The 9161-nt window shown below is 34.5% G+C and overlaps 1 non-coding gene across 1 annotated transcript; it reads right to left on the bottom strand.

Moving 5' to 3' along the window:
• Nucleotides 1-201: 201 nt before the first annotated feature.
• Nucleotides 202-398, bottom strand: LOC128126465 (U2 spliceosomal RNA). The gene has a single exon (XR_008224462.1). It is a non-coding gene; the product is annotated as a U2 spliceosomal RNA (small nuclear RNA).
• Nucleotides 399-9161: the final 8763 nt, after the last annotated feature.

Genomic DNA, 9161 nt, shown 5'->3' with positions numbered 1-9161 from the left:
AGTTAAAAAGAAAATTTTAGTTAGTTTCTGAGTGTTCCCACATTGGTGTGTCAAGAATTCCCAAGACGATTTTATAAATCTATCTTGTAGTGAGTGTTCCCACATGGTTGAAATTAGGGGAGTGGGTTTCATCTTTCTGGCACTCTGTTAACTAGTAACTAGTTTCTGCTGGATTGAGTCTAAAAGTTGAACTGAGTATTGGAGGGGTGCGCCGGGCCTTGGCTGTAGTGTAAGACCAAGGCGACGCATGAAGAACCCCAGCAGCAAGCTACTGTAACGGGCCTTCCCCCATAAAAAATAAGATTAATATCGAGTGGGCCGATGGCCCACATATCAGATATTAAACTGATAAGAACAGATACTACACTTGATCTTAGCCAAAAGGCCGAGAAAGGTATGCTTCTTACTGCTGTGGGCTTCCCCTTTTGTACTCGCCTCCCTCTTGCCTGCTTCCTTCATTCACCCGATGTGGGAATTCGGATGCATAACTCACACTTTCACTGCCATCTCCCTCCTTCCTAACAAAAACAAACTTCAATGGAGTATTATTCTTTTACTTCTTTACTTTCTCTATATATATATTCAAATCAAACTTACACTCTACTACTGCATATGCATATGTGTTTATGATTGCATTGCTTTTTCTGTAGTTTAAATTCACTCAATGCCAACAAACAAAACAACTTCATTTCTTGTTGTGATGTTCATAATTACTGATCAGTTACAAATGACTCCTTCCACTCATGTATATACCTACTCTCCATTTAGTTTTATACTATCACATATCTAGCTATTAACTAAATTTATAACCAAACACAATAACTAATGGACAAACTCAAACTAATCAGATAACTCCAACTTGTTAAAATCCCTTCTATATATCAAAATATATAGATGTGTTTTTAATCAACATATAACCCTTTTAACTTGTTTTGCTGATAAAAATCACATAATATAACTTGAAACCATATAATTTTATAATCTAACACATTAATTTCTTATTCGTTTAAAAACCAGACATAAATTATTTTCCGGGCAACCGTTACGTTTCTTCGTCACGTCGTCCTGTGCTTCCCAGGTAACATTCAACCTTACATTATGCTTCCCGTAAGTCTTCACTGTTCCTTTCAAAGATACTATCCGCTTTTTCAACCAACATGTCCCGCTCTTCTCATCGGCTTGCTATTTGTCATTGGTGGTATCACACTATCTTCACCTCCTAACATCTTACAATCACTTCCGATTCGATTCTAACATTTATGGGATGACTTTTAATGATCTAAACCTGAACAGATGTATTTAGATTAAAAATATTAATATGCTTACACACATCATCCATATCCTAGTAACATTATATTCAAATTTAGTCAACGGATGAAAATGAAAAATCCATATTCAACAATCAAAACTCAATAGTCATTTTTTTTCCATTTCTGATGTTTATTTTTCATTTGAAGGGACATAAGGTGCTATAATCCATGTTCTAACATCATCACACCACCACTTAAGCCATTGATTTCAAGTAGTGGATATCAAGAGGTGAGTCTCCATTTCTGATGTTTATTTTTCATTTGAAGGGACATAAGGTGCTATAATCCATGTTCTCCTCTCATTCTCTCTAGCTATATCTTGTTCTTTAATAAACGATAGGGATAATCTTAAGTGCTTACGTTATCATAAGAATTGATCCTCTTACTCATAACTTGTTCCCCAAACATTGCTTTTCGTCTCATATTAGTGTTACCCAATTCAGACTTCATTTCACAACAGAGGTCTTTAATTACTTTACCTAATTTATAGCCCTAAGGCCATATAGTTATAACTATAAGATATGACAGGAGGAGATTAAATAGGTACAGGACTTGTACTTTAAGTTCCACTTATCGGAAAAAAAAACTCTATTGGTATTCTAATTGTGAAATAAACTTGAGTCTCAGGTAACGCCAACACCCAAAAGGCACAACACTTATATTTGCTGAAAAGCAAGCGTAGCAATGTATTTTAAACGTCCCTCTTCATCAACTTTTACCTTTGAAAGGTTTCATCTCAAATCATCGATTAGCCAACGACTTAGCACTGAATTTATATTGTAACCCAATCAAATAAATTGGTCGATAATCTAGAACTATTATTGAGCTCCCTACCTTTGGAATTAGAGTTGTGAACGAACTATTACAACCATGTGGAATATTAGCCGAAGAATGAACCATCAAAAATATATTTTTTCAGTAAATCCCAGTATCTTTCTACAAACTTAAAGAAAAAAAAACCCCTCTGGATGTGGAGTCTTATCCCCTCCACACCACCAATCAACATTTTTAATTTCCTCAATTGTGCATGAAACTTCCCAACAATCATCTTGCTCTGAAGCTAGAGTTTTACAACATGTGCTACGGTTTTGAACCCTCCCACCTTCGAACGTAGCAAATTTAATTTATTACTAAAAAGTAAAAGTAAGATTTCTTCTCACCAATTTTTCGATAATCAAGCTAATCACCAACTATTTTTATCCCACGAATAACAAATTGCATTTGTCTTCTATCAAGTATACCGTGAACGTACTTTGTGTTTTCATCCCTTTTGAATGTCCCTTAAATCTGAACTTTATGAATCACATTTAAAGTTTCCAATGTATCATAATCATATTTTTTCAAAATATTCAAACGATCCCCCGTGACTTTTGGAGTTACACTTCCTTGATCAATCTCAAAAAGTCGTAACATGTTCTTTTCATTATCTATGTCCTTCTATTTGTTTTTTTCAAAATTTTATAATATTCTTTAACTTTTATTTGAATAACACATGTTAGCTTGTGTTAATCGAATCTAAGGGATGATTCCAAGTATTTATAACAACATTATCAAGATCATCACATCCCATAAGGGATGATTCCAAGTATTTATAACAACATTATCAAAATGTGACGATAGTCAATTTCGGGTCGAGTCAAAGTCAAACAAAGTCAACGAGTCAAAACCTGGTGACTTAATTAGCCATTGTATACTAGGGTTTACGTTGTGTAATTACTGTTCAACTCACTATTTTAATAAGAAAACATCAATTGGAAAATTCGTGTGTTTGAATTTCCTTAGCCTTGATAATGCTAAACAATGAACCAAAGAGATAAAACACTATTTCACACTCATCGGGAGTGTGTAGGACACTAAAACATGGCTTAACGGGGTTTACGGATCTTGCGTTGCGAAGCCGGATGCCCAAAAAAGTCATAAATAGAACCGCTCTTAAATCTCTTTCACTCTATATCTCTATATTACAAATCTCTCTCCAAGTATGTCAAATCTCTCCCAAATCTCTCTCCGTATGTGAAATCTCTCCAAGTATGTCAAATCTCTCCAAGAATGTGAAATCTCTCCCAAATCTCTCTCCATATGTGAAATCTCTCCAAGAATGTGAAATCTCTCCAATGATCTGAGTCCGAGGCCCTTGAGCAGCCGCAGTCTTCGGACCGCAATGGGGTAGCCGCAGCAAGCCGACCGCAGCCAGCGAGCCGCAGCAAGCCGACCGCACCCAGCGAGCCCCCTACAGTAGTAGCTTGGATCCACAGTCTCCCCTTCTCCTCGGACCACAACCAGGCGACTAAGCCACTCCGGTATTAGGCTGCTGATGACCGAGACTTCGCCCTGAACTTCAGATTTCAGCACTTTCTACCCGGTTTTCGACATTTTTAACATTTTAAGCCGGTTTTTAATTATTTTAACGTGGGATTTTCTCCAAAAATCATATTTTAACATACAAGACCCTAAATATTCATAATTTAGACATATTTTTATGGAAATATTTATTTAAGAATAAAATCTATTAAGTGAGATCTTGAGGTGGAGTGTGGATCTTGCCATAATATTTGACACAAACAACCACCCCATGCCCATTCCTTTTGACCAACCATTGTACTCCCCACTACTCCTAGTCACCTCAAGGCATTACCCCACTCCTTTCCCAGCAAACCCACGTCCAAATGAGCTGGAGAACTCTCTTTCACTCTTCACTTCACTCATTTTCCTCATTTCCTCCAAGTATCAAACATCACTTTTCTCTTAAATCCTCTCACTTCAATTTCGAGATTTAAGGGTTGAGCATCAAACTTTCTCTCATTTTTGGTAAGTTTCATCATTCTCCTTATGGTTATTACATTCCCTTTTACTCAAAATCATAGATTGCTTACACAAACATCATCACATTCATGTTAGATCTTCGAATCTTCAAGTGATCCTTCAAGTGTTCTTGAGTTGAACACTTCTCATCTTCAACATTCACCCACTGAAATCACTCAAGGTGAGTTCATACCCATGTATTTTCATGTTTTCTTAAGTTTTAAAGGGGGGGGGGAATACAAGTTAAAATACCAAGAACATAACTAAACTTTTCTAACAGCCTTCATCAGAAAAGTTGGACTCCATTCACGGACTGTTTTGGACAACTTAAACATTTTAGTTTTCAAAAATGTATTAGGTGCAAATAGCTCAAGTTCTTAAATTTAAAATGACTACTTGCACATCTCCATAAGATTTTTCTACAATTTATGGTGATTTTTACAAAACTGCCTATCATTTCAAACATCAATCCGGACCGGTCTTTGATTATGGACTTGTTCACACAAGTTAGAGGTCCCGAAAAATCATGAGAAAAATTATAGAGAAACTAGACTCATTTTCCAAACTCTTAGAATTTTTGGATTTTGATTTGGACCTTTGATTATTTTTCAACAAATTTTCTAAGAATAGGGATAGAAAATGTTATCAACAGAAAAATACTATCTATTTTATTTCACCTTGTAACATGTTGAGCAAGGTGTATATCTTTATGTGATTATATGTTATTGCAATATATGACATTATTGTCTTAGTATGTAGACATACATCAGTTAACAAATGGACTTTGCTAGATAAAGCATAGAAATAACGATTTGTTATAATCAAAGCACATCTATTACATACAAACATTTGAACAAACTATGTTAAGGTATAGTTCATGTACATTACCACTTTTACTCTTGTTTTGATAAACTATAATAGGTATAGTTTATGATACATCACATGACACACTCATACAAAAAGGGTACATTTATACAAAAAGGAATTTCCAATACATTACACGTGAATTCGTTAATGACTTTTGTGAGACATTCGCGTCACCTTACCAATAAGTCATGTATTGTAACCAAAGTCTCCTGGAGGGAGAGCGTGATAGTTGTATATAGATCTATATTGGGATTGACAAACCCACACCTGAGCTGCTTGCAACAGCTAGACCGGCAGGTCTGTGGTGACAAATGTCATAACAGTTCCGACGCCTGAAAAACGTCGTTTCAAGCCAACTAGGTCATTGTATGGTTATAATAGCTCCCATTAAGTATTAACAAACATAGAATTTACGGGGAATTCATGTAGATAAAACGAGTTTACATAGATTTAAACTTGCATTATTTTATCATAAGTATAGCAAATTACTTGTACACCTCGGTCTTTGGGTTTTAAGACTACTTTTACATATTAAGGAAAATATTGGATTTTCTGGAACAAACACCACTTTTACAAGAAAAAGCTTTTCATAAACTGCCTACAAATGCTTATGAACTCACCAACCTTTGTGTTGACACTTTTTCAAACAACTTGTATTCTCAGAAAATCACTAAACAGGTAACCAAGCGCTTTCGAGGATGGGACGTTAAGGCGTCAAACATTTCACATTTTGTCAACATATTGTAATTGATTTGGAAACATGTAATTCATACAATGATGTAACCTTTTCAATTATATATATGTTGGTTGTGTTTGCTTAAATCACTATTGCAATTGTTGTTATGATGTTATACATGAAGTCATCCACCCCCAGACGTTTCTGCCATCCTTGGTTTGGGGGTTGTGACACAAAATCATCACATCCCATCCAAGAATTATACGACTTGAAAGGAATGGGAATGTAATCTCCACTACCACGAAGTGTTTGAAAATAATAGGTTTATGATTTGAATTGATATCTCCAATGCCATGGACATAAAAGCGGTAAAATATACAAAATTTTCGAAAACTAAAAATCTACCCAATCCGCTCAGCTTTTCACTGTTAGCACAAATCTGGGTAAAATTATAGCCACTCATAGGAACATCAAGTAACCACACACTATGAATGAAATCTTTAAAATGAATTATACAAAAACAGAGCCTACACTCTTAGATGGGTCTATGACCGCATTTACGTCTCCAACAATAATAAAATATCGTTGTTGTTGATTCGTGAAAATCTGGATGAGCTCCCAAAGTAAGTTATTTCCCTTTCCACCTTGCGGATCGTACAAATTGATCATCTAGCATATTAACTTATGAAACACCCACCGTCCTCAACATTAATAACGTGTTCCTTATAAGTAACTATATTCGTTACAACCACCTAAGGATCCCAAATGCATAGTGATCCCCCAATATACGCCTTGCACTACTAGCCACATAATCAAACTGAAATTTTCCCTAAATAGTAAATACTCGTTACTTTTACAAGATCTGAATGTACCATACATGTTTCTTGAATCCCCACAATTATGCTTTCTACACAATTTCATGTGTTTATTCCTCTTGCCATTAATCTCGATCACACAAACATTTAAATAAAGAATATTTTTTATCTACCATGTTCTCATTCAATGATTTAAACCCTTTTGAGTATGTCCGGACGTGGGTGAATGGAAAGATGAATTAACCGGCTTATCTAACAAATTTTCAACACAAAAAACATGTTCCTTGACCGTGGGTTGCTTCCGGAACCCCTTGGCAACAAGACCATCAAATCGAGCCCCATAAAAACCACGCCACATGGTTTGGACAAGGATTGAGACGAGCCTCCATCTTCATTGGCATTATTTCACTTTTCCTTATCATTATTTATGTCTTTCATTGTTCGTAGTCAATCACCCTCAAAACAATTGTCATATTTGTTGAAAAATAACACATTATGGTGGCCTTAGTATTATACTTACTACATGTTGGGTACATTTGTATTATGTCCCATAATGTTTTTCATAATGACATATCTAGTCCCCGAACTTAAATGTTTGTAGGATGATGGATATGACAATTGTCCATAACGTGAAGATCTATATTTGTGTGGTTTCAAAACAATTTCCCATAAGGTGTAACTGACGTACACCATGATCATGTGTGTGAAAGGCATCAACTCTTTCCATCATAAATCAGAAGACACCATTCCGGGTAGAAAAGAATCACTACATGGCATCATCCTCATCAAAGGTTATACTTCAATTCTCATTTAGGTCGCATAGGCCAAAAACCGCTCGATCTAAAATTCGAGTTTCGGGCTGCGCGCTGCTAAGTCAAATCTTAGAAAATTCATAAGTTCTTCATACGAAGTCAGATTTGGGCGTTATTTTTTTATATGTTCTTGGTTTAACGTATACTAAAACTTTTCTTTATATTTCTAAGGCTGAAAATTCGTCCATCGTAAATTCACTATTTACGTCTCCCGGTGTCGTGCCGGTTTTGCCGTAAAACTTCGACGGACCATAACTTCTTCGTCATAACTCGGATTTCGGCATTCTTTATATGTACGGAGCCCTTGAGACGTATTCAAAACTTGTTAAAGATTATTTATTCTAAATAATCTTTTGTCGAAAAGTCGTTTTCGGCCACTATTATCTCTAAATTGACTAGCCCAGATCTACGGGCATTACAAAAAGAGATCGTGAAGGGGAAGGGTGTTTGTGTAATTGTTTGAATTTTGTTCCTTTACATACAAGTGAAATCAATTTAAGAGTGAAGGAATCACATGAAATATATGTGATTTCTCCATGTTCTTGCTTTCTTGAATAAGTGGGACTCTAAGAATGGACATTAATGTATCATGGGGGGGTTACAGATGGCTATTTGTGCTGGAAATCATTGATTTCATGAATATTAACTCATGTGGAGGAATTAAACTAGAATATGAGGTACGATCATCTTTGTTATTGGTGAAGGGGAGAATATTGTGGAATTGTCTAGGGGTTGGTGGTGATTCCCATGTGTATGTGTTTGTGTGAGAGATAAAGAGAGGCCTAAGATGGGGTTTTTTTTAATACAGAATTAAATAAATTAAAAAGATTGAAAAAATGAAAGGGTAAAATCATCATTGTAAAAAAATTCAAAACAAGTTGGACCAAACATACAACAAAATAAAAAGTTTGGACTTCCGGTGCTAGACCAAATCTTTTTTAGACTACAGTGCCAATTTTTAGCTAACCATACATATCATTTTTGCAATTTTCTCTTGTTATTTATATGATGGAACTTGTAATATATATGTCATCGATTAACAATATTATTGACCTAACACATAAAAAAAAATTGTGTGTGTGTGTGTGTATATATATATATATATATATATATTGTTTTGGAAAAGATAAATTTAAAAAATGGAGCATTTGGTGACGTATTTTTTTTTCAACATGAAAAAAGTAATTTGGCTTGTTAAAAAAATATGGCATCGTCATATGAGACGCATAAGATTTTTTTTTTTTTTTTTTTGTTTTTGTTTTTATTTTGTTTTTTAGTTTTTTAGTTTTTTAGTTTTTTGTTTTTTTTTTGGTGTATTCCTAATGGTCATTAATTACTATTTTTTTCTATTATTTATGGACAATATGGTGTTATCATAAACTAATATCTTATTATTTTAAGTCTCGCTTACCATATATAAGGGTTTAAAAGTGTATGGTTTTTAATCATACTTTTCAGGAACTAGATAATTTAATTGGCATATGATATTATAATTATGATTTTGTAAGTGTTTATCAAACTATCTCAATATTTATAAAAATGGATAAACCTTTAATTTTAAAATTATAAATGACGAGTGGTAACTTTGATGTAATGTTTAAGTGGTCGGACCAAAAAAAGGTTGCTTAAGCTTTACATTGTAGTTGATTCAACACCATATTAAGCAATTGTTTGAGTTGTTATTCAAGGAACCCAAGAGCTAATTGGATAACGATTCATAGAATGAGTTTCAGCATAACATACAAAAATATTGTATTTATGCCCAAAGGTTATTGCAATATTTATGTAGCGAAGTATAATTTTTGGACCCCAAAATATTTAATTGTTGGTATAGCCAAAGCGAAAGTAACTGTTGAATAAGGAGTCTTTATATCTAGGC

Source organism: Lactuca sativa, chromosome 5 (assembly GCF_002870075.4).
Source record: "Lactuca sativa cultivar Salinas chromosome 5, Lsat_Salinas_v11, whole genome shotgun sequence".
Classification (NCBI taxonomy): domain Eukaryota; kingdom Viridiplantae; phylum Streptophyta; class Magnoliopsida; order Asterales; family Asteraceae; genus Lactuca; species Lactuca sativa.
This window is presented reverse-complemented; position numbering and strand designations above follow the sequence as displayed.